This window comes from Rhododendron vialii, chromosome 10a (assembly GCF_030253575.1).
Source record: "Rhododendron vialii isolate Sample 1 chromosome 10a, ASM3025357v1".
Taxonomy (NCBI): Eukaryota; Viridiplantae; Streptophyta; class Magnoliopsida; order Ericales; family Ericaceae; genus Rhododendron; species Rhododendron vialii.
Genome location: NC_080566.1, coordinates 17460436 through 17487502, shown reverse-complemented (window position 1 = coordinate 17487502; position 27067 = coordinate 17460436). Strand labels below are relative to the sequence as shown.

The window sequence follows — 27067 nt, the reverse complement described above, 5'->3', positions numbered from 1 at the left end:
AATTCCGCCTTGTAGGGTTTTTGCAATTTTTTGTTGTCTAATCTGTACGCGTCATTACTGGGTCTTGGGGATTCGGTTTTGCTAACAGTTGGATGTACACATCAGGCAGAATTCCTCTAGTTATTCAAGGTCATGTTCACACTTAGCACTCATAGATTTTTCTTTTCCTTTTTATTTTTCTGATGTGATTTATTTGATTTTGTTTTCATTTTATTTTCCCTATCTTTCTATTAGCAATGTTATTCAGCATTTGTTTCTTTAAGGATTAAGACAGAAAGGTAATCCAACATGTCATTGTCTTAGACAATGCAACACATCGCTAGCCTAATGCAACTATAGGCACAACATATTTACCACCACATAGCCCCATCCACGCATCAAGAGACATTTATAAACATGGTATTCTTAGAAAACTATAGGTCATTAAGATGATTCAAATGCATCAAATCTATAGCGCATTTGGAAAATATAGCCAAGCTGAACTGCTAGAGGACCCATCTCATTTAAAGCCTTAAAGCTGTTATTTTTGAAAACATTAATTAACAAGGGGGAAACTGATTTTCAAAGAAGTCTTATAAACTTCTAAATGTGCCTCCAATTATTAATTATACATAAGGGTGTGTTTCTAACAAATTAATGAATGATGAGAGATAAGGCCCCAAAATAGAAGAATAACAATTACCTGGAATTTGGTACGACAAGAAAAAACTCTGGCTGAATCGAGTTTTGTCACTGTAGTGACTAAAGGAAACTTGTATACGTCCAGAAACTGTAACACGTCCTCCATTTTCAAGGTACCTTCTACAAAAGCAAGCATAAATATTCAGTTGATGAACTCTGACTCACGTCGAGGAGTTAAAGAGGAATCCCAAATACTGCAAACATACTTTGTGTCTGGGTCTCTTGGAGAAACCTTACAGTCCTGTGAATTGGATAGCTTTTAAAATAGAAAACTAAATAGGATATAATGAATTGACCAAACTTCAAACAACAGATACTATCACATAGAACATGGAAAATAAGCGAGAAAGAAGATAAAATGCAGCTCCAGGATGGTTGTGTAACAAAAAACAAATGTACTTGCCTAATGTTGTATATCTATCAGGCTCACTTTTAAGAAGACCAACAAAAGGATAACTAAGTTTCATATTTGGGAAGAGAACATTGGCAACACCAACACACTAGTTTCAACAAATCGTATTTTCATTGTGAGAAGTCACTGCTTTCATAAATTCTTCATAATCAGATCCCTAAAAGTAACAAACAACAATTCAAAAATAAAATAAACATAAGCTATGGCAAAAAGGAAGAAGATTCAATGCGATCTTTAATCCCCCCCATCTCTAGGATGTCATAGTGCCCTTATAATGCACCACAAGCACACTTCACAAGATAAGATCGCAAAAGAAATCTCTCTATTTTAACAGCAGATTCAACACATTGGCAGAAAAGAAGGTTCAAACATAAAATAGTTAGTGTTTGATAATTCTACGAAACATAATCTTTACAAGTTATCAGCTCAAACCGATAATTAGTCAGCAAATATATGTCCTAAGTTTGCTCCACTTCAATTGTGCAACCTTTTCAATCAAACTGCAGTACCAAACAGTGATAGAGGACATTGAGATGGCTAATTGATTTTATTAGGAGTTCCAAATATATCATGGTACTATACAGAAATGCTTCTAAATCATGAACCTCAACTCATTCATTTACACTCATCAGTACTCAGTAATGCTTCCAACATGAAAGATGTTTTAAGAACAACAAACATTCATTGAGGTGCAACTATGAGATAGCTTTTCCGCGAGAAAGAAAATTTTGAGACTCAACTTCACGTACTTCAAAATTTTCAAACCGCCCAACAACAATCATCAAATGTTTCTTAAGAAACACTTTCGCCCGAATATCTGAATTAACTCAAATGACAGATTCACCCATTTTCTTGCTTGCCCATATCACAATTTCTTGCCTAAAACAAACTAAAAACCAAAGTTGATTTCCTTATATCCCACCAAATAGACAAAGACAAATATTACCCATTCGCAAAGACATACAAATATTCAAACGTAGATATGTAACATAGGTTATGTATTTAAATTACTCGAATTTGAGTTAAAAACCAACCAAATCTCTCTCCACTTCCTTTGTTCAGACTCATATCAAGTTGAGTAGAACACATTGTTCTCAAATCAATGGGGCCTTTTTTTGAACTTTCCAAGGCTAAATGTGTCACTTACAAGTCTACTACTCTTCAAGCCTTTACTTACAGTTATGCTTAAAACTGGATTTTTCATTTGCCATGGTTTGTATCAAATGAAGATTTTATCCAAACGGGTATGTGAGAACTTAAATTCACATACCCACAACATAAATACACAATTGAAGCAGTATTTACTTGATAAGTTGTGCAAAATTCAGAAGTGAATGCAATGCTTACGAAGTAAATCCACCAATGTAGGCTTGAGAATTCCCATTGACAAACAGAAGCATAGTGGGATACCCCTTGATCCCAAGATTGGACGCAGCTTTCGGATACCTCTCAACATCAACCTTGGCCATCACAACATCACTCCCAGCTCCTACAACTCTGTTGTGGCTTCCGCGAATTGTGGCATTAGTTCAGCACTCCTAGGACACCAAAGAGCATAACCCAGAACAAGAACAAACTGCAAGTTCTACAGCTAAAGCAATAGCCAAGCATAGAGTTGGAAATAACACACACAAACATGAAAAACCTCCCACAAGAAGACAAAACCAAGCATCTTCAGTGGGACACATAAGGAATTCCTCAAAAGTATGGGAAGTCATTTTAGTAATTTGGTTAAAAAATAAATAAAGTCATTCCAAACATCACTTTCAGCACTCAAAAGATGCACAAACCCTCGAGACCAAAGCAAATGTAAAAATAGAGAGGGGCACAATTGAAAAAAATGGGCTACGTTGTCCGAAGCGACAAAATTGACAAACATGTTCCTTTATATGGAGGTTTGAATGTCTCACTGTGAAGCTTTGAAGTCTAAATGAGTGACCCAACTTTAAAATTTTGCTAACATATTGCATGATAGTAGGATAGGCAAATAGTCAACTCAAGCAAATCAAAAAATATACATTTAAATTTTGAGTGAGGTTCATATAAACCAAAAAGTATATTGCAAGTTTGATAGAGTACTCGAAGTTCACAAAAAGTTGCAAACAAAAAAAACTCCTAAATAGACCACATCAACATTTTTGTTCTCTGCAAACCAAAGTCAATTCTAGTTACACTCCTGCAAATGAAACATAAAGCCCAACAACAACAATGAGAACTCCAATCCCTATTGCTCAACCACAATCCCATGTAACAGTTGTAACATTCGGTATAATAATTACAAGCTTCATTTGATATTTAAGCTATCAAATTAATTATATTATTGTTAGCAAATTCGAGGCTTATGAGTATGATTTATATTTAGTCTTGTCTTCATGTGTGCAACAAAAGAATGAAGGACTTGACTTTGACTTGTAGGCTAGGGAGGGAGGATATGCATGGAACAAGTTTTGGATTTATGAGGGGTACGTGGAAGCCATATAAGAACAACAATTGGTGCATTGTACATGCAATTTATTTTTATGGGTTTTTGTTTCTTTTCAACTTGAAATCTATATTTTTTATGCATTTTTAAGAATTCAAATGAATCGGAGCGATTCACGATTCGCAAATGGACCTTTTCGGTTCTCGATTCGATTCCTGATTTGACAACTATGTCTACCACCACATAATGCAACAGTCGGCATATATCTACCACCACATAGCCTCATTCATGTGTCAAGAGACATTCAATAAACATAACCTGGCCTTCTTAGAAAATTATACGTATTTAAGATGATTCAAGTGAATCAAATCTATAGCACCAGTGGAAAATAAAGCCGAGCTGAATTGCTAGAGGACCCATCTCATTTAAATCCAACATTTTAAGCTGTATTTTCAAAAACATCAATTAACAATTGGGAAACTAATTTTCAAGGAAGTCTTATAAACTTCAAAATGTGCCTCGAATTATGAATTATAGATAAAGAGGTGTCTCTTAACAAATTTAAGAATGAAGAGAAATAGGGCCCAAAAAAGAAGAATAACGATAACCTAGAATTTGATACAACTGGAAAAACTTGACTGAAGTAGTGACTAATATAAACTTGTATGCGTCCAGAAACTGCAATGTGTCCTCCATTTTCAAGGTGCCTTCTGTAAAAGCAAGCAGAACCATTCAGTTGATGATCTCTGAATCACTTCAAGGAGTTAAAGAGGACCCAAAATACTGCAAAAACATAATTTGTGTTCGGGTCCCCTGGAGAAATCTTACAGTTCTGTGAATTGGATAACTTTAACAAAAAAAAACTACACAGGATATAATGAATTGCGACACTTCATACAACATATACTATCACTTGGAACATGGAAAATAAGTGAGAAAGAACAGAAAATGCAGCTGCAAGATGGGTGTAACAAAAAACAAAAAACAAACGTACCTACCAAATGTATTGTATCTATCATGCTCACTTTTAACAAGACCAACAAAAGAACAACTAAGTTTCACATTTGGGAATTGGCAACACCAACTCTCTAGTTTCAACAAATTGTATTTCATCATGAGAAGTCGCTGCTTTTATAAATTCTTCATACTTAGATGATCCCTACACAAGTGACAAACAACAAATCAAAAATAAATATTCCTAATAACATAAGCTTATCGGAAAAAGGAAGAAGATTCAATGCGATCTTTAACTCCCGCATCTCTAGGATGTTATAGCGCTCTTATAATGCATCATTAAACACTTCACATGATAAAATCAACAAAAGAAATCTCCCTGTTTTACATGAATGAGCATATTCAGCACATATGGCAGAAAAGAAGGTTCAAATATAAAATAAATAGTGCTTGACAATTCTACGAAACATAATCTTTACAAGTTATCAGCTTAAACAAATAATTAGTTAACAAATATATGTCTAGCTGTAAGTTTGCACCACTTTAATTGTGCAACCTTTACAATCAAACTGCAGTACCAAATAGTGATAGAGGACATTGAGGTGGCTAATTATTTTTATTAGGAGTTCCAAAGATGTCACGGCACTATACAGAAATCCTTTATTTTCTTTGAAATACTTTTAAATCAAAAACCTTAACTCATTCATATACACTTATGAGTACTCAGTAATGCTTCCAACAGGAAAAAAGTTGTTTTAAGAACATCAAACATTCACTGAGGTGCAAATATGAGACTCCTTTTCCGGAAAAAAAAAAAAAGAAGAAAAATTTGAGACTCAATCTCAGTTACAATCGTAACACACACACACAAAGAGAGAGAGAGAGAGAGAGAGAGAGAGAGAGAGAGAGAGATAGAGAGAGAGAGAGAGCACTTCCCTTGAAACCGTTGAAGCTGAAATAGAGAAAAAGATCCCTCTAAACATATGAACTTGTAATGGACAAAAAGAAACAAACAATGGGCGAGAGGGCAATCTAGAAAAAATAAGTGCAAGAAGGATTATAGCAAACCACATTCGATGAAGCATAATGAAAGAAAGAGTGAGAGATAAACTCAACGTGAAATGGCTGAAGATTAAATAGAAGAAATGCCTTTTCAATATTAACAGGAAAAAAAAGCATACAAACTTGCACAACAAGAATATGAAAAATGCAAGAGTAAGAACGCAATCCCATAAATGCAAAGTAGAAATGGTAAATCAAAATTCTCTGAATACCGGAAGGAACTTCACAATAATGTTAATCCTAACATAAATCAGCAACTGCAACTTGTCCAGCAGTTGAGTATGGACCACCCTAGCAACACCAACCTTATTCTTTCAAAACTAAGTATCTTTTACATCCCTCATGTAAGTGAACTTTAAGAAAAATAGAACAATTTAATATCACATAGCCACATAGGGCCATGCAATTGAGTGTCCATGCTATTTAGAAATATAATTAACATCTTGAAATGTTGTGTCCTCGAAGTGTTGTGTCCTCCACGTTTTAGAAGTCAATGTGTTGGCTTGTCCGTGTGTGAGTGACCATGCTATTTAGAAATATAAGTAACATCTTGCTAAAATACTAAGATAAGAAAAATAATAGGTTAATAGAAACACCCATTATTAAATGCCAAAGGGGAAAAAATATACATGTTCATGAGAATTTGTTCGCAGAGTACCTAACAGCTCACTACCATGGATTTCATCTCCCTCAGACTCTAGGACTACACGATGGCCGCTACGTGCATCCAGAACATACATTTACAATAACTAATATCACTTTCCTTCACTTGACACATGTACTTGAGTTGATGTAATAATGTATCCAGTTTCTTTAGGATATAAATTCCAAGGCCAAATTGAGCTGCTAAGCTACCTAGACTATAATAAAATCCAATAAGCAACTAAACAAAACAATACCCAAACTAGCAGCAACAAACATGGTAGGTATGACATGAACATGGCGTGCATAGCTTGAAAGAGAACCAAATCAATAGGAGCTACAACAAAAACTATGAACAAAAAAATGCATAAGCAACAGCCAGAATGGGAATTTCACTGTGGCAACTGCGTATGAGACTCAATACTGATGGCTGCCTCTATGAAAGGGCGAGGAAAGCTGGATTTGGAGGTTTCTTTTGTGACCACAAAGGCATTTGGATTATGGTAACCCCTTTAACATGAGTAGAAAAATAAATTATATTGATGTTAAAGCCAGCTAGTATTGTTTAGCTTCATTTTTTTAGAAGTCAGGTATTACTCAACCTGTCTGGAGGCATCTACTCTTGCCTGGGATTCACACAAATCCATTTGAGCCTCCTTATGCTTCCACTGTGCCATGAACTTCTCATTCAACTTCTTCTCAATCTCACCAGTAAGCCTCTATTCAATCTCCCCTGTTAGTTGTTCCTCCATCTCAGCGGCAAGCCTTTTCTCAATCTCACTAGTAACCTTCTCTTGTACTTGTCGAGTGATCTCATCAACTGTTGAAGATGAGGGCACCTCTAATGGGCCCGCATTCTTCGGGTACACTGCACTTCGTGGAACTCCTGACCTATAAGTAAGGCAATAACCATGTCCATCCTTTCCGAACACCTCATGGAAAATCTTGTCGTGGATCTCTATCATCCTAAGTGGCTCATCTATTTAAAAGTCACTCATTATATTCCTCGTATATTGTAAAAAACATTAGCATACAATGATTGAAGAAAAATTACTAGACAAAAAAAAAGTTATTGTAAAAGATGGTCATACCTCAAAGTCTTTAACATTTGGGTCTTTTGGATTGCGTGTCTTAATAAAGATACTCATTTTGTCCATGACCTGTCCAGCAGCCTTCATCTAAGATCATCAGACAAAAAAGAGTTATCTATTGAACATTTTTTAGGCATACAATCAAACGCAATATAAAAAGCTTTAACACCCTCGGCTTAAGGAATTTGTTCTTGCTTTCACCTACATTAACAATTCAACATCGTAACTGTTATGTTATTAAGAAGTTGAGTGCGTCAATAACAACTATGGGTGAACCAAGTATTGCAACATATTACCTTTACTTGCTTAATCTCCCAATATTTTACAAGGTCTGCCCATTGATCCAGCAAGATATTTTTTTGGAACTTTTGAGTAGATATTTGGATCGTCTTTGTGAGGTTCGTAGTAATTGTACTTGAAGTTGGACTTACCTTTGTGGTCCTTCCACAACTTGTTACATGCTCTCATTACAACACGATAAAATCCTTCTGGACAATCCTTCACATTATCCTGCAAAAAAACAGGCAAAATGTTGCCATCATATAGAGACATGATAAGATATTTGTTATATAGTTCATGTTTAGAAGTAGCATCATTTGTACCTGAATCTCTCTCCAAATGACATCTTTAATATCAATAGGCACAACCCTCCAGTCTAGGTATGTGAGTGGAACTCGATGGGGATTGCGCACAATTAAACCAATTTGTCCCTTCAGCTTGCTACTATTCTCATTGTAAAGACCCGTATTTTAGGCCTATATTTTTTTTTTATATAATTGTACGGCTTGTCGAGATAAACGGTGTGGATATATGGAATGGCGTATTTGTGGAAGGATATAAAGGTAAATAGATGAGAGTTGCATGTGTGAGTGTGTGGTGTGAGGGCATGGGATTATTTCCCTCACCTCTATTATTCCCAGGGAACATCTTTCCCCTTTTCATTTTTTTTTTTTCTTCTTCTTTCTCTCGGCTGTCTCTCTCTCGGCTCTCCCTCTCTCTCGACACACACACTCTCTTTTTCCCTCTCCAACCCGGACTCAAAACCCATGGTAAATAACCTCCAAACCTTCATCCATTCACGTTGTTGAGCTTGAAATTTCGTGGGTTTCGCTCGGAGGAGGAGATTCGGTTGATTTTGAAGTTTTCGGAGTCTAGGGCTTGATCAATCGCTTGGGTTTCGATCGAATCACTTGAGGTAGGGAATTCTACCTCTCTTTATATGTTTTATGAGTGATTTAGTGCATAAATCGTGCTTGTAATGTTGTGTTTGAGTTTGGATTGAAAATTCGTAGTTGCTGTCAGAATTGTCTGTTTTTCCTGGTTTCCTACCGGTAGGCCCGTCCCTTCTACCGGTAGAACGTTGTTACTTTACCAGAAAATCGATTCCCTACCGGTAGGAACTCTTCACCTACCGGTAGAACGATTGAGAAATTCCTTCGTAACCAGCTCAAACGTACAGCAGCAGCTCAAAAGCTGCTCAACGTATCGAACTTCTACCGGTAGGGATTCCTTACCTACCGGTAGGTCAAGCACAAATTTGAACGTTGGCCTTTCTGTTCCCAAGTTCTACCGGTAGGACTTGCTTGCCTACCGGTAGGTTACGTGAATTGGAGTTTCTACCGGTAGGACTTGTTCACCTACCGGTAGGTCTAGGTTTTACCGGAATGTTAGCCTTTCTGTTTTCAAGTTCTACCGGTAGGACTTGCTTGCCTACCGGTAGGAGACTAGAAGTTTCACCTGCTTTCACCTGCTTATTTGAGCTGCTGCAGTATCTTTCAGCTGCTTCCCTATATCCTTCAACTCGTATGTCGAAGCTTTTCTTTGACTCTTATGAGTTTGTTTACGCATCATTCCAAGTGTTTTGGTGAGTATTACTCGTTCCTCACTTAGAGTGGCATTCAATGGACTAGAGTGAACATGTCTAGGGATTTGATGAGTAGTTTTGCAATCCGTTTTCTCTCTTAACTCGTAAGATTCTTAGATTCCCACAGTGCATGCTTTTACAGACTCCGAGTATAGAAACTAGATAATCGGGCATCGTAGAGTCTAGTCGTGGGTTGATATGTGGTATGCGAAGGTACGGGGGTGTACTTAGGGGTACGGTGAGGACGTGTGTATTTGAGTATATGCGATATGGTAGATTGTTGGTCTTATAATACCATGCGATTGATTAAATGGTCTTTGGATTTAATTGAATGAATGGATGTTTGTGAAATGGGAAGCGGAATGAAAGTGAATAACTAATGGACAGAGTATTGTAGGAATTTATGTATGGGCTTAGTACGTCATGTAAGATGCGGGTATGTAAACAAAAGAGGAGGCATGAACATGTATATTTGTGGAGTCACATAATGACTAATTAAAATTCAGTGGTATAACCGTTAAAGGGATGATGAAATTGATTATGAAATGATGTCGATTGTGAAAAGTGTGAAAGGTGACCCAAGTGGTCGTTATTGAGGGAAAAGACTCGGGGTGACCCTGCGCTCGAGGGAACTAGACCCGAGGTGACCCAACTGATTCATATTATTGGAGGAAAAGACTTGGGGTGACCCTGCGCTCGAGGGAACTAGACCCAAGGTGACCCCACCTGATTATTGTTATTGAGGGAAAAGACTCGGGGTGACCCTGCGCTCGAGGGAACTAGACCCGAGGTGACCCTAGTGATTATTTGATGGGAAATACCGGATTAAAGGAAAAGAAAGGTGTTGCAATTAAGGGATTTAATGAAGATCAATGTGGACACGAGAAAGATTGTACTACCATACGAAGAATAATAAGATATTTTGATTTGATTATAGACAAATGTGGGATGACGTGAGTTTAATAACGTAACTAGTTAAAGAAGTAAACGGATAGTGACATTGATCTGAAGTCTAGGACTCTTAGGCGATAATACGCAGCTTGTTGGTAGTCATTTGTGGTATAGGAGTATCTGTCAGTACTCATCCATTCTCGGTGCATGGTTCATTCAAATTACATATAGCTTGAGTTTAGAATTTTCTACTGGGCTAGTGTAGCTCAACCAAATCTTTCTTTTCAGGTTCTGATGCCGGGCAAATTATTGCATGCATTGTGTGCTTGACAGTAAAAGACTTTTGGAAGCTGACTTCACTGGTTATTTCGTCATCTTTGTGAAGATCTCATTTTGTTAAAGGTGGTTTTGTAACTAATTATTACTGAATTTTCTTTTGACTAAAGTTGTAATTATCTAAACTTAAGGACTTGTTTGTAAATTAAACAGGTGGGAAACTCATTTGGGTAACGTATATGATATGCGAGGTTTCTCTTTTATTGAAATGTATTACTTTATTATGTTGAAAATCGAGGGCGTGACAACTTGGTATCAGAGCATAAGTTTAGAATACCTCGAGACCGTGGGGAGACTTTTAGTCTCATGGGTTCAAACATTGCTGCATCTTTTTACAAAATCACATGTGTGCTTGCATGAAGAGTCGGTATGTCGATGTGACATTGCATATATATATATATCACAATAGAGTGGCGCAAAGTTGTTGACTTCGGTTGGAAAGGTTGGAGAGTTGTAGCACATAATTAGGTGGCTAATGTTGATGATTTCATTTGTTATGCTTCCATAGTAGGATGTCTTCGAGACGTGGAGATAGGTGTGGTGAGACCGGGGATCGTGAGCACCAGGGCTGTAGTGCAACGGGGAGAATGAAGCGAGCCAATGTACCAGGGATGAAGCGATGTTTCCTGAGATCGTTGAGTGTGCGAAGAGTGTTGACATTCTGGAAGGTGCGCAAGGTGGTGTGAATGTGGGAGAAACTAGGCATCGAGTCGTTAGCACCAGATCATCTTCAGAGAGTGTTGAGGGTTCAAAAAGGAAGAAACCTAGAGTATCAAATCACTTTACTCAGGACCAGCAGGGCTTTAAGCCACCTCTTTATATCGGGACTCCAAGAGCTCTTCTCAAGTGTCAGACTATGTGTTATCGATGTCGTCAGTTTGGCCATATTCGTTCTCAATGTCCACGGCGTGGGGGATCTTGTTATACTTGCGATGAACGTGGCCACATGGCAAGGAATTGTCCTCGGGGATTGGGAGTACATGGTGAGTCGAGCTCAATGCAGCAGGAAACACATACGTCGAAACAACAACAGATGCAGTTCCGCCGCTAAACTACCACCCCCCCCCCCTATTCTCTAACTCTTAGAAGCGTCACTTGTTTGAGGTATCATTTATTCCTAGTTGTTCTACTCGTTCTCTACAATACTTTTGATTTGGAAGCATTTCACTCATTGAGAATCCTATTCTTATCCATGTTTGGGATAGAAATAAGAAATCTTGGTCCACGCGTGTTGAGAAATCTCGATAGATCATATTTGCCGAGATTAGAGGTTAATCATTCCATATTGAAGTGTTGTCCTTGACCTCTTTAAATTGCTTATATCGAGATTTGGTTTGATTTGGACAGGGATTGTTCGTATCCATAATGAGTGGTGACATCTCAAATGTGATTTTAGAAGAGTTGTTTCTTTTATTACCATCTTTCATTGGCCAAGCTGAATATTGTTAGAATTGTATCGTAATTTATTCTTCCGTGTAGTCCAGCGTGTAGATGACCTGTTATAATTCTTAGTATTTGAGTCAATTATCATGCGATCCCTTCCTAGCTTTTCTTGGGCATATTTAAATTCTTGTAGCGAAGTATCTTATGACACTGTTGCTATCAAATTTGACAAATGTTCCTCGTTCCCTATTCAAGGTCTTATTTTGACATTACCCTGCTTGAGATAAATTTTCATTGGTCAGTTTGGATTTCCTTGATGCAATTACCATTTTCGTCGTTTGCTTGTAACCGTTATTCCATATAAGTATTTAATTTGCAACATCAATCTATTGAACCCAACCTTTGGCTATGTACCGTATGAAATACAAATTTGTTAGCATTATCAAAATTTAGACCTTGTTCCCATTATTGCCTGCTTAGGCCATCATCCATTTTGGTCCCATGACTAAGAAGTCATATGATTTGAACTCACATCCGCTTTGTATCTATTTGTTTGCCCTTGCCTATTCGGTTGGTTCGAATTTCCATGGTTGGAGTCAATCTTGTGGTGACATACCTATTGATGTCTATTCATTGACACCGTTCAATACAAATTCAATTGTGGAAATTACTTTAAGTGTTATTTTACTCTGTCGTGGTTCCTTGACTTTGGAGGCACATGACTCATTCTGTAACACTCAGCCTTAACTTGTTGGAAGGTCTTACCCTTCCCGGTATTGGACAAATTTTTGATCTTGTATCAGTTAACTTACTAGAGATTTGTTTCACTTCTTGTATTTATCCTTAATATCGACATCGTTCAGTTGCTAAAGGTTATTCACTGACTCTGTTGACTCGAAAAGCAATAAGAAAGTTATGATCAGTCATTTCAAATTTCTTGGGTTGTCATAAAAAGGTATTTTGAATTGTTGCCAAACCGTCCTGAAGATTCCACGTGTTCTTTGAATTTCGGATGCCTCGTTACCATTCTTCCAATTCTTGATTGACACTACTTGAGTTTTGTAGCTTATTCGTTTCGTTTGAGATGACAAATCGAATCCTTCTCATGATATAGAATCACCCAACCTAGAATGAAAATTTTGTGCGACTTTTAGAAGAACTGGCTTGTGTTATGGACCCGCTAAAACAATTAATTCGATTCGCCAACGATATTTGGAAGCTCGAGGGAGAATGACCGAAAAGAGAAAGGTAAAGATCGTCAAAGATTGCTAACTGCGGAGGGCCGACCAAAGGATTGTGTTGACTGTCAACGTCACCCAATGTTATTTGAAGAAGGGAAATCATGAACTTCGTAAAGCATAGTTGCGTTGGGGTTTGTCTCGTTTTGGGCAGAAAGGAAGCGTTCACCGTAAGAAAGATAGTTTAAGTGTCGGACACTATGTGCATGTTTTGGGATACCCAGGCGACAACCGGTGAAATCCACTTGGAAGAGGCGCTTGATCACCGCCCATTCTAGATGGAAGTCTCGGGAAGTCAATTGGATTATCCGGTTATACTTAGGAGGTAAGATCTCTATAGTGAGATAGATAATTGTGTATAGGATTTGTATAATAAAGAAAAGTTTAGAAACTGTGAACCGTTTGACGTTGCCGCCTAACTTTTTCAAAATATATGACGCATTCTGTATACGGAGATTGAGGAGGTATGAAATAAATCCATTGCATGTGTTAGAAAGGTCCGAAATTGAATTAGAAGTTCAAGTGTCCTATGATGAGAAACCGATGCGTACCTTAGACTCGCGTAGTCCATTGTTGAAAGGTAAGCTGATGTTGTTAGTGCATGGTTACGTGGAAATGGGGGTACGAAGTTCGAAAGATATACGTGTGTTTGTTGTGGTCTGCTTGATATGAATCTAGACGTAGACTTCGATGGTTATTGAATTGTTGTATAATGGATAGTGTTACAGTTGGAGTATGTTGATGTGATGCTTGGCATGATTAGGCTTGCCTTATCTAATTTCGAGGACGAAATTTCTTTAAGGAGGGTAGGGTGTAAAGACCCGTATTTTAGGCCTATATTTTTTTTTTATATAATTGTACGGCTTGTCGAGATAAACGGTGTGGATATATGGAATGGCGTATTTGTGGAAGGATATAAAGGTAAATAGATGAGAGTTGCATGTGTGAGTGTGTGGTGTGAGGGCATGGGATTATTTCCCTCACCTCTATTATTCCCAGGGAACATCTTTCCCCTTTTCATTTTTTTTTTTTCTTCTTCTTTCTCTCGGCTGTCTCTCTCTCGGCTCTCCCTCTCTCTCGACACACACACTCTCTTTTTCCCTCTCCAACCCGGACTCAAAACCCATGGTAAATAACCTCCAAACCTTCATCCATTCACGTTGTTGAGCTTGAAATTTCGTGGGTTTCGCTCGGAGGAGGAGATTCGGTTGATTTTGAAGTTTTCGGAGTCTAGGGCTTGATCAATCGCTTGGGTTTCGATCGAATCACTTGAGGTAGGGAATTCTACCTCTCTTTATATGTTTTATGAGTGATTTAGTGCATAAATCGTGCTTGTAATGTTGTGTTTGAGTTTGGATTGAAAATTCGTAGTTGCTGTCAGAATTGTCTGTTTTTCCTGGTTTCCTACCGGTAGGCCCGTCCCTTCTACCGGTAGAACGTTGTTACTTTACCAGAAAATCGATTCCCTACCGGTAGGAACTCTTCACCTACCGGTAGAACGATTGAGAAATTCCTTCGTAACCAGCTCAAACGTACAGCAGCAGCTCAAAAGCTGCTCAACGTATCGAACTTCTACCGGTAGGGATTCCTTACCTACCGGTAGGTCAAGCACAAATTTGAACGTTGGCCTTTCTGTTCCCAAGTTCTACCGGTAGGACTTGCTTGCCTACCGGTAGGTTACGTGAATTGGAGTTTCTACCGGTAGGACTTGTTCACCTACCGGTAGGTCTAGGTTTTACCGGAATGTTAGCCTTTCTGTTTTCAAGTTCTACCGGTAGGACTTGCTTGCCTACCGGTAGGAGACTAGAAGTTTCACCTGCTTTCACCTGCTTATTTGAGCTGCTGCAGTATCTTTCAGCTGCTTCCCTATATCCTTCAACTCGTATGTCGAAGCTTTTCTTTGACTCTTATGAGTTTGTTTACGCATCATTCCAAGTGTTTTGGTGAGTATTACTCGTTCCTCACTTAGAGTGGCATTCAATGGACTAGAGTGAACATGTCTAGGGATTTGATGAGTAGTTTTGCAATCCGTTTTCTCTCTTAACTCGTAAGATTCTTAGATTCCCACAGTGCATGCTTTTACAGACTCCGAGTATAGAAACTAGATAATCGGGCATCGTAGAGTCTAGTCGTGGGTTGATATGTGGTATGCGAAGGTACGGGGGTGTACTTAGGGGTACGGTGAGGACGTGTGTATTTGAGTATATGCGATATGGTAGATTGTTGGTCTTATAATACCATGCGATTGATTAAATGGTCTTTGGATTTAATTGAATGAATGGATGTTTGTGAAATGGGAAGCGGAATGAAAGTGAATAACTAATGGACAGAGTATTGTAGGAATTTATGTATGGGCTTAGTACGTCATGTAAGATGCGGGTATGTAAACAAAAGAGGAGGCATGAACATGTATATTTGTGGAGTCACATAATGACTAATTAAAATTCAGTGGTATAACCGTTAAAGGGATGATGAAATTGATTATGAAATGATGTCGATTGTGAAAAGTGTGAAAGGTGACCCAAGTGGTCGTTATTGAGGGAAAAGACTCGGGGTGACCCTGCGCTCGAGGGAACTAGACCCGAGGTGACCCAACTGATTCATATTATTGGAGGAAAAGACTTGGGGTGACCCTGCGCTCGAGGGAACTAGACCCAAGGTGACCCCACCTGATTATTGTTATTGAGGGAAAAGACTCGGGGTGACCCTGCGCTCGAGGGAACTAGACCCGAGGTGACCCTAGTGATTATTTGATGGGAAATACCGGATTAAAGGAAAAGAAAGGTGTTGCAATTAAGGGATTTAATGAAGATCAATGTGGACACGAGAAAGATTGTACTACCATACGAAGAATAATAAGATATTTTGATTTGATTATAGACAAATGTGGGATGACGTGAGTTTAATAACGTAACTAGTTAAAGAAGTAAACGGATAGTGACATTGATCTGAAGTCTAGGACTCTTAGGCGATAATACGCAGCTTGTTGGTAGTCATTTGTGGTATAGGAGTATCTGTCAGTACTCATCCATTCTCGGTGCATGGTTCATTCAAATTACATATAGCTTGAGTTTAGAATTTTCTACTGGGCTAGTGTAGCTCAACCAAATCTTTCTTTTCAGGTTCTGATGCCGGGCAAATTATTGCATGCATTGTGTGCTTGACAGTAAAAGACTTTTGGAAGCTGACTTCACTGGTTATTTCGTCATCTTTGTGAAGATCTCATTTTGTTAAAGGTGGTTTTGTAACTAATTATTACTGAATTTTCTTTTGACTAAAGTTGTAATTATCTAAACTTAAGGACTTGTTTGTAAATTAAACAGGTGGGAAACTCATTTGGGTAACGTATATGATATGCGAGGTTTCTCTTTTATTGAAATGTATTACTTTATTATGTTGAAAATCGAGGGCGTGACACTCATTCAACGGAAGGAATTTATCATCAAACACTACATCTAACTTGGTTCGAGTTCCCCATTGCTTGACCCCCTTTGCACAACCCGTCTACAATCAAACACAATGGGTTTCATCCTAGGAAATTTGAGCAAGCATGAAGCTGCCTATGTAAGGCTTTTGTGGCACACAAGAACAATTAACAATACAAAAAAGTAGTTTGGAATTACTACCCAATTCAAAATATGAAAATCATGACCTGACACACAAAAAAAAAACCCCTTCCTGAAAGCAACTAAACTGAATGATCCTTCACCATGTAGGGCCATAGGCCACTCCACCACAAACAAACTTTTTCGAGAAATAATTATTTCTTTGAATAAGTATCAAATTGCAGGATACATTTAATGAATTTCAAGTAAGAGAACTTAAAATAAAAATACAACAATGATCAAAGGCATAGCTTTTGAGAGTTCTCCAAACAACAAATAGAGACAACATCAAGACACAATAAATCAAGCCACTACGCATCAAAATACACACACAATACCTTTAACAATTACTGCAAAACCTCAGCATTGCCTACTGTTATTTCTCAAAAATTAGATCGGAGAGCTTCCATTTGTCAGTTGTCGCTTATCATCTGGTTTTCAGCTCTAATGTCCCCAATAAGTTAAGGAACTCACCCTTCCATTAAGCATAGCCTTCTTTTGAAAAATCATTGCATTTCTTTAGTGCTTGAAGATAACAGCTTTCAAAGACTGTTCACTAATATTTAAAATAGTCCAATTCAAAGTGCCATAACTTGGATTCCTTTCTCCATTTCGGAACCTACTATAACTAACATGACCAAATGCTTTTAGGTGAAATGTGTCGTGTCTTTTTGCAATAAAGCAACGGTCGGTTGGTGCAAATAAGCAAATGGTAAGAACGGGAATGGAATTTCATTTTAAAGACTTTGAATCATTTTATTTTAAAGCTACTTTCCATGCCTTTTGACTATCGATTACGGCGAATTCAATGAAGTAACAATATATAGGAGTATGAAAAGAAATGCAATAGATGAAGTGTGAGGAAGGAGGAGGGAAAAAAGTAGAAGAGGCAAATAACATCCATTAAAACAAAGGACCTATGTACTACTATTCCTAATTCTAATGTACTTACGACAATCTCCTCCTACAATGATAAAGTTCCACCAGCGTAACTGCAGGCAACTGCATTACAATAATTTGGTGGAACCCAAACAATTTTTTGAACACGCTCCATGAACACATGAAAATATGAATGGCCAAATGTATCACATAGATTTTTATCATGAATCAATGCTTGTCAATCTATTATGCTCTACTTCACATCCTAAGAGATTTATAGGGGCTTAATTATAGTTTCATTTTTGTACGAACTTACATTTTTTCCCACACTCAAACCAATATATGACACCTTATCAAACTCACTCACAAAATATCAACCAAAGAATGAGTTTGGGAACCAAAATACCCAACTACAAACTCCCTACCAAGAAGGGACTGAAAGATACCCAACTAAACATTGTTGTTGTTACCTATTCACTTCACTAACATTTTGTTGGGAAACCGAATCCCCAAGACCCAGTAATGACGCGTACAGATTCGACAACAACAAAAAACCCGCAAAACCCTACAAGGCGGAATTAGGGTTTTACCACAACTCCCGCGTCACGAACGCTGATTGAACTTGTTACAGCACATCTTGTTGTATGCCACGAATACTGCTCGACAGTACCTTACGATCTTCTACCATATTCCCCGCACGTCTAAAACATGAACCGAGTGTGGACTCTTTCGTGATTTGTTTGCTCTCTCTAAGCTCGCCACTATTTACTGAATAATAAAAAAACGTCAATCTGACCTTGAGAGCATAACGTGTATATAATGGGCTACGATAGGGACTTTAGGAGTAATAAGTCTGGGCACTCAGTGTAAATAAGAAAACCCCACCAAGATTCTATTTTTTATTTCACTAATTATAATTCACCCCACTACAGAATTATAATTGCACTCCCGTCCTTATCTCAATTATATTACGAGCTCCATGATATTAAATACTTATTAATCTCCCCACGTTAAGATTACAGATACCTGTTGATTAAAATAAATTACTAACAATCTCCCACTTAATCAACATCTTAACTTGAGACTATCCGCTTAACTTATTCGATATGTCGGATACAAATATCCACCTGCAGGGTTTGACATAATCAAAATTTATAAGCTTACTCAAGGGGTATCATCAATCCCTACTGGGACTTGGATTCCATCAAAAATTAATAGCTATCATACACATAATGTTGCTACCCAACTCACCGAGACTATTGACCGTATAAAGATCTCACTCTTTAATGAATCAAAGTCAACAACATTAAATATATGCCTCTAATAATTATCTTTGGATTAAGAGCATATGCATTCATAATAACCATGAGGTTCCAATTGTCTTCTAAAAGTACAAAGACAATTACCTCAATGTTGTCCCGTTCAATACACACAAAGTGTACTAGCATAATGAGTTAGAATTAAACCGTTCCCTGTAGTCAAGACAGACCTACTAAACATTGTACTATAGTCCTACCGATGGTGTGTCCAGTTCCATCTAAGACTGTGAACTATATCTTATATTTCACAAAAAACGATGATCTGATCTTCTGTGTGTAAGCCGAACTCTACACACCGGATCATCTACTTTGTAAAATAAAAGACACACATGCACAACATACAATAATATTATTCAAACATTGCCCATAAAAGATTATCATCAAAAATGGATAAAACTAATTAATATTGAGACTGGATCTTTGAAAACCTACATATTAATGTGAGTAGTTTGATCCTTGGTTTCGTTTCTATGTTTTATTTTGACATTTGTTTTGTAGATAGATTCGATTGGTTGGATTTTCTTTTATACTTTCCTCTGATATTTTCTTTTTGCAAGAGAAATCGTCATATCGATCAAGAGCAACCAGAGGGAAAATGTGAAAAACCATATCATACGTTATTTTCTTTTTGTTTTCTCTCTACCAATAATAGGTTAACAAATTCCTTCAATTTATCATTTTTTCCTTCTGTGTAACTCTGTCCTTTTCTACTCTTTTGCAAAGGATATTATAGGACGTCATCTCAGATCACGTGCATCGTGCTGACTCTCCTTCATTTACTTTAATTTTAGACATGTTAATACAATTGATTTTGCATGTTACTTAAAGGTATGACGACCAATTTAAACTTCGTGATAATTTAAGTTAAGAGAATGTATTATGTTTCATGAAAGTAAAAGTAGCGTCATATGCAACAAATTATCCCGCTTGCGCCGTGACTTGGTTGGTGTGTAATGGTTTTGAACAGGCTACATTTGGTCATCAATGGTTTTTATCAACTTCTGTTCCGTGGAGTTTTGATCCTAAAAGTGGCACCATGGCACATCTACGACTTTAGTGGTAAGCACAAATTAAATTATTGCATATTGTATTGCTAATTCCTTCAACTTTTCTTCTTTTTCTTTTTTCTTTTTAAAATAACTTTTGGTTCATTTTGGATTTCAATTCATGAGAGTATGGTACCGATGATTAACTTTTGGTCCATTTAGCTGTTTTTGCTGTTGCATTTGCTGTTGTTGGTTGCATTTGTTGTAGTGCCTTTGTTTTGCTAGCTGTTTTTCGTAGTTACTGGGTGGCTAAGGCATAGACTTTGGTGCAAAACCACATCAACTGGAGTTACCAAAGGGAGTTCCAATCACTAGTACAATGTCACTTGCATTTATTTTTAATATACACATAAATAGTATAATGATGTGGTTGATTTCTATCTGGTAAAACATCTCTTTCATCTATTTTTATTATACACATGAATAGATATAATGTTGTCGCCAATTTCTAGCTGGTCTGGAATGCACAGTTTAATAGATCACGCCAGGCAAAACTAAAAAAAATATTTATGCAAAAGGTTTAGTTGGTGGTGGTTTCAGCTTGGGACCCTTGACTGTTAGATCTTGGAAAAACAAAAAAAATTGTCCAACAACATCTATATGCAAAATGTGTAAAAATAAGACTTAGATTAACCCTCACCGTAGTCATGTGACGCAGTTGGGGTGCTCCGTATTAGATTTGATGCTTTTTCCTATTCGTCTGTCCATGGTCATTGGTCATTATGAATGGTACATTAAGCTAATTGAGAAGGCTGCAACAATAAGCTTATAAAGTTTTGTTTGCACGCTAAATTTGAGTTTCAATTGTTCGTCATCTTTATGAACGGTTTGTATATTGGTTGTATTGTCCAGGGACTAAGATATTGAATATAGTTTCATGGAAATGATGGTCTTAGGTTTATTTACTTTTTTAGGGTTTGCTTAGGAATAACTTTCAGTTAGAGCCATCAGCCTATTATGTTCTCAAACTTGGTGTCTTTGGTCGATATACTTGCCATTGAGTGACTTACAATTTTCTTGCATAATGCAGTTTAACATGATACTGACTCCTTCGAAATTAATTGCTTGCTTGTGGAGTACATAGGGATGACGGTTGCATGACTGTGCGAGCATGGAGGCTGAACTTTGGGGGGTTAGCCCCAAGACTTGGATACATTTGGGGACAAGGACCGACTCAAGTAGAAATAGGGGGCTGAAAGCGGTGAATCTGATCAAAGAAAACCAGCTTCATAGCAATCTGATCAAGGAATGCAAGATCATGATGTATTGTAGTAACAGGCAAACAACTCTAAAAAAAAAAACTACATGAGAGGGCAACAAAGTGACTGATGTCTTGGAAGATATAGGAATTGAACGGAAAGAAATGGTTTCCTTTGAAACCCCACAGCTCTTTGTTCACAAGAAAAAATCTCCTTGCAACTGATAGTGCAGGGGTTATTTTTGAGAGGCCATGTCGCCTTCTCTGTTTTGTTTTTGTTTTCTTCCTATCTTTTATGTTTTGTTTTGGTCATTTCCTCTTATGGTCATGTGTTGTGTGTTGTATTGCTTTGGTTGTTGGCTTCAATCAAAATGGGAGAGCAAGTGAGTTGATGCACAATATGAATTCATGTAGAAATCCAATCAATTGTAATACATTCCTATCTTAAATAGTAAATACACTCTAAATTTGTAGGTAGTGTTGTCGGCACAAGTAATTGGTTAGTTTTTCATGGTGATAAAATTATGTTGGTATGTGCCTTTGGGTACGATCAATTTGTTCACACATAATTAAGGTCACTCGAATATGTTTGGGTTTTTTGCATAGTTGAATTCGTTGGATAGTGGATAATATATTGCACGTGAGTTCTGTGTGCTTTGGCGTGTACCAATTGTTCGACCCGTGCCTTCAGGCACGGGCATGCACTAGTCCATCATATAAAATCATAACTTTTATATAACCTCCAAACAAACTCCCACTAAGACTCAAAACCATACTGCCACGCATCTCACTCCCATTCCCTCTACGTGACTATCAAAAGTCTTAGCCTGTAAGCTGTACGTAAAAGGATCTGCTAGGTTGTTTACTGATGCGATCTTGGACACAGCTACATCACCTCGCTGAACGATCTATCGTATCAGGTGATACTTACGCTTGACGTGCTTTCCTTCTTATGAGTCAATGACTCCTTAGAGTTAGCAATTCCACCACTATTGTCACAATAGATGTAATAGCTAATTGTACTAAAGGAATCACTTCTAGATCCATCAAGAAGTTTCTAAGCCAAACGGCCTCTTTGGCTACTTAAGAAGCTACCACATACTTGGCCTCCATGGTGGAATCAATCAATGCACGATTGCTTGATACTCCTCCAACTTATAGCTCCACCTCCTAAAGTAAACACACATGTGGAGATAGACTTTCTGGAATCCTTGTCTGACATAAATTCTAAGTCTGTGTACCCATAAGGTACCAGACTCTCTGATTGGAATACTAACATATGATCTCTAATTCTTTTCAGATACTTGAGTATATGTTTCACTGCAGTCCAATGCTCTTGCCCTAGATTAAACTGAAATCTACTAACTATGCCAACGGCAAAGCAAATATCAGGTCTAGTACACATCATAGCGTACATGAGGCTTCCTACTGCCAAGGCATATGGAACTGCCTTCATATTCTCCATCTCCTCAGGTGTCTTATGACACTGATCCTTGATAGGTTGATTCCATGTCTAAAAAGAGAGGAACCTTTTCTTGGAATCCTGCACGCTAAAACGAGCAAGGATCTCATCGATATAAGTAGCTTATGATAAGCCCAACATCCTATACTTGCGATCTCATATAAGCTTAATCTCAAGGATGTGACCGGCTTCTCTCAAGTCTTTCATATCAAACTGGCTAGATAGTCACACCTTTACCGAAGACAACATTCCCACATCGTTTTCAATTAGCAGAATATCATCTATATATAGTACCAGGAACACCACCACTTTTCTATTACGCTTCTTGTACACACATGACTCATCTGGACATTGATTAAAACCAAAAGAACTTGATTACTTGATCAAAACAGATGCTCCAAGATCTAGATGTTTGCTTGAGTCCATGAATAGACTCCTTACGATTGCACAACATGTGCTCTTGACCCTTTGCTATGAATCCATCCGGTTCCATTATGTGGATGCAGATTTCACAGCCTTTTGCCAAAGGTCCGCATCTTTACCTTCTAGTTCCTCATTGTAGTTGCAGGGTTCAGCATGTTGTTCTTTAGGGATCATATCATAAGATTCTCCTAAGAACGTATACCTATTGGGTGGGATAACAACCCTCCCACTACGATGAGGTACCGGTGTGTCAACAACTCTTTCTTGCAGTGTAAACTCTTGTACTATTGGTGGTAAGGAAGTCTATGTCGGTCTCTCTCCTCTCAATTCCTTTAGAACAATCTTGCTTCTGAGCTTATGGTCTATTATATAGTCCTCCACTAAGTATCGGGCATTGATGAGTTCTCTTACATGACATATTGTTAGTGTTATTCATTAATTCATGCAGTTGCACTGTAGGAAATATAGGATTAATAAAGTAGAGATTGTCCACCAATAAATCAGAATAGATAAAACGTTTATTTAACTTAATAACCACAAAGTTACTAAAATAAACCAAATATCCATCTTTAATCAACTTAGAAACTGAAAACAAATTTCTTCTAAGTGTGAAAACATAAAGACAATCTCTCAAAATTAAACTCTTATTGTTACTAAAATTTAAAATAACATTTCCTACTACAACTGCTGCCACTCTCGTAGCATTACCCATGTGCAGAGAAATGAGCCTTCTAAATTGAACCAAACATATCTTTGGCACTTACGTCTTGGTCCTATTAATCTGAATAGGATTTCTAGACTGGTTAGAGATGGACCTTTAGGTTCATTAAAGTTAAGGACTTTCCAGTCTATGAATCCTGTTTGGAAGGTAAGATGACTAAAAGGCCTTTTTCAGCAAAAGGATATCGAGCCAAAGAGCCGTTGGAATTGGTTCACTCTGATTTGTGTGGGCCTATGAATGTCCAAGCTAGAGGTGGTTTTGAGTACTTTATCACTTTTATTGATGATTACTCAAGGTATGGATATATTTATTTGATGCGCCGTAAGTCCAAATGCTTTGAGAAATTCAGGGAGTATAGGGTGGAAACATATAAGCGTTTGCGTAAATGTCTCAAGACACTACGATCTGATCGGGGAGGCGAATACCTCTTGGGAGAGTTTAAGGACTACTTGTCAGCTGAAGGGATTACATTCCAGTTGTCTGCTACAGGTATGCCACAATAAAATGGTGTAGCGGAGAGAAGGAATAGGACTCTTATGGATATGGTCAGATCATTGATGAGTTATTCAGATTTAGCGATTTTGTTTTGGGGACATGCACTAGAAACAACAGCATACATTCTTAACTTGGTACCATCTAAGTCAGTACCATCTACACCCATAGAACCGTGGACTGGGCGCAAACCTAATCTGCAGCATGTTCGGGTTTGGGATAGTCTAGCACAAGTGCTGAATGGGAACACAAATAAATTGGAATCGAGGACAAAAGTTTGCTTGTTTGTGGGGTACCCTAGAGGAACGAAAGGTGGACTGTTTTATAGTCCTACAGATAAGAAGGTCATTGTTAGCCCTAATGCGCGGTTCTTAGAAAAGGACTATGTAATAGAACACAAGCCCAGAAGCAAGATTGTTCTAAAGAAATTGAGAGCAGAGGGACCCCGATTAGGGATCATGTTCTGAAGATAATTGCTCTTCTTAATGAACTAGAGATCCTTGGAGCTGAAATTGATGAGAAAACCCAAATCAATTTCGTTCTTAACTCACTGCAGTCTAAGAGTTTTAAGCAGTTTCGCCTAACTTATTCTATGAACAAAATGCAATTAATTTTGGCAAAATTTCTTAAGAAACTCCATGCAGTTGAGGGTCTTATGGGTGTGAAAAAACCATTTGTATTAGTGGCGGAAAAGGATTCTACTTTTATGTCGAAAGACAAGAAGAAGTAGAACAAGTCTTAGAAGAAGGTTGTGGAGCTAGTTAGAGCCCTCCATTGCTAGTTCGTAGGTGATATAATTAATTTTGTGTGTTGGTTTCAGAACCTTCCTCCCTATCGGACAATATTAACAGTGGTATTAGAGCAGGCTGTAATCACACGTATGGATTAAACAGGTCATGTTGTCCGTAGGTTATAGAGAGTAGAACGTAGAACTGTGCTAACCACTATTTTGTAGCATTCTTACCCAGCTATTATGGTCACATGATTTTTTATTGATTTTGTGTGATTCGATCTCACGATAATTTTTTCGTGGTTATTGTTATTTATTGGATACCACGATTATTTTTCGTGGTTGTAATAATTAACATAGCATGTGAACTCCAATGGAGGCATAAGATCGATGTATGTATGTGTTCTTCGATTGTAATAGCTTTTCGACGGTTATTCGGAGATCGAAGATGGTAGATACAAAAGATACAAGTTGTTCGGCTTGCAACAGATTTTTTCCAGATTCGTAGGGTCTGATTGCAGGGCTATTTCGACCCAGTAAACGTTGGAATTGAAAACTCTGTTCTTCATGAAAGTTGTAGATAATTGAATTTCAAATTCAACCCAATTTGAATCACTTCAATTGGAGGTTGGATGAGGAAGATATGGCCAAAATACTGAAGACTGTGCAGTTTACGCGGGAATATGTCAAATCCGAATTTTCTTGCCTAAGCATGGTTGGATTTTGGTTTCCTTAATTGATTTAAAGTATCTTACTCTTCCACACAAGTATAGCCGAAGGATTTCAAGTTTGGAAGGATTGCTTAAGGATTTCAAGTTTGGAAGGACTCCTTATTGCTTAAGGATTTCAAGTTTCGAAGGATTTCTTATTGCGCAAGGATTGCATCTTTGACCATAATAGCTGGATTCTTTTATCTTGTGTTTCCTTATTATTTGTATTTCCATATTGTTTGCATATGTGATAGTTTACCATATTGAGACAACATGGTAATATATGGCCTTTGACCTAGATCACCTTTTTTGCAAACTCGAAAATTTGATAACCCTCACAAATTTTTAAATAACTAAGTGGGAGAGGGAGTTTATTTTGATAAATCCCACGGTCTCCATTACTAGTATGTAGATGATGTAATTAATTATGTGTGATGATTTTAGAACATTCCGCCCCCCCCCCCCCCCATCAGGCAAAATTAATTATGGCCTCATTGGTACAGACTTCCTTAAAGGATAAGTCTATGATAAATGTTGTGTGAATTACTTCACCATCTGAAGTAATTCATAACGGAACAATGGGTCATGGGGCTAGGTAATTGTATACACTTAGCTGTAAATAATAGTATCCTCACCATCTGAGTCACTATTATTATTTATAGGACCAAAGCTATATTGGCTATTTAATTTTGCTTGGCATGGTATAGTGTCTAGATAGTAAAATTAAAAGGTTGTGCCTATCTACACAAATAATAAAGAGTAGAGGACTTCCCATCGAGGCATGCTCTTCATGGTGTGTAGGGTTGCCAATGTTTTTCTTTTAACATGTGGTTGAGGGAACCAATATTAAAATGAAATTCAAGTTTTTATTGCCTTTCATAATTGTTGTTATGTTATTTGATTCTCAGATTCAAAAATGGGCTCTTTCAATCCACTTGCTATTATTCTCAAAGAAAATAAACTTACTGGATTGAATTATATTGACTGAAAAAGGAACTTGGATATTGTGTTAACTGCTGAGGGGCACAAATTTGTGTTGTCTGAGGTGTGCCCTCCTAGACCTGATGAGAATGCCACATAACAGGAAGCAAAACTTTATAAAAATTGGTAAGTATCACCCATGTTGAAGGAACCCCGATTAGAGATCATGTTCTGAAGATGATAACTCTTCTTAATGAACTAAAGATCCTTGGAACTGAAATTGATGGGGAAACCCAGATCAATTTCGTTCTTAATTCACTGCAGTCTGAGAGTTTTAAGTAGTTTCGCCTGACTTATTCTATGAACAAAATGCATTTATTTTTGGCGGATTTTCTTAAGGAACTCCAAGCAGCTGAGGGTCTTTTGGTTATGAAAAAACCACCATCAGTGTTAGTGGCAGACAAGGCTAGTTCTAAGTCGAAAGGCAAGAAGAAACATAACAAGTCTCAGAAAAGGGTTGTGGAGGCAGTTCATGTGCCTCAAGGTGGAGTGAAAAAGCCTGTGGGCAAGTGTTTTCACTGCAAG

General features: G+C 37.6%; 2 long non-coding RNA genes across 2 annotated transcripts; both read right to left on the bottom strand.

The window, feature by feature from the left end:
• Positions 1-899: 899 nt before the first annotated feature.
• LOC131303724 (uncharacterized) lies at positions 900-3063 on the bottom strand. The gene is made up of 3 exons (XR_009192157.1): positions 2441-3063; positions 1843-1972; positions 900-1250 (listed from the first exon to the last, which is right to left on the bottom strand). It is a non-coding gene; the product is annotated as an uncharacterized LOC131303724 (long non-coding RNA).
• Positions 3064-6303: 3240 nt separating this feature from the next.
• LOC131303728 (uncharacterized) lies at positions 6304-16466 on the bottom strand. Its single transcript, XR_009192161.1, has 6 exons — positions 16395-16466; positions 7867-7992; positions 7696-7774; positions 7265-7351; positions 6776-7152; positions 6304-6683 (listed from the first exon to the last, which is right to left on the bottom strand). It is a non-coding gene; the product is annotated as an uncharacterized LOC131303728 (long non-coding RNA).
• Between the last annotated feature and the right edge of the window lie 10601 nt (positions 16467-27067).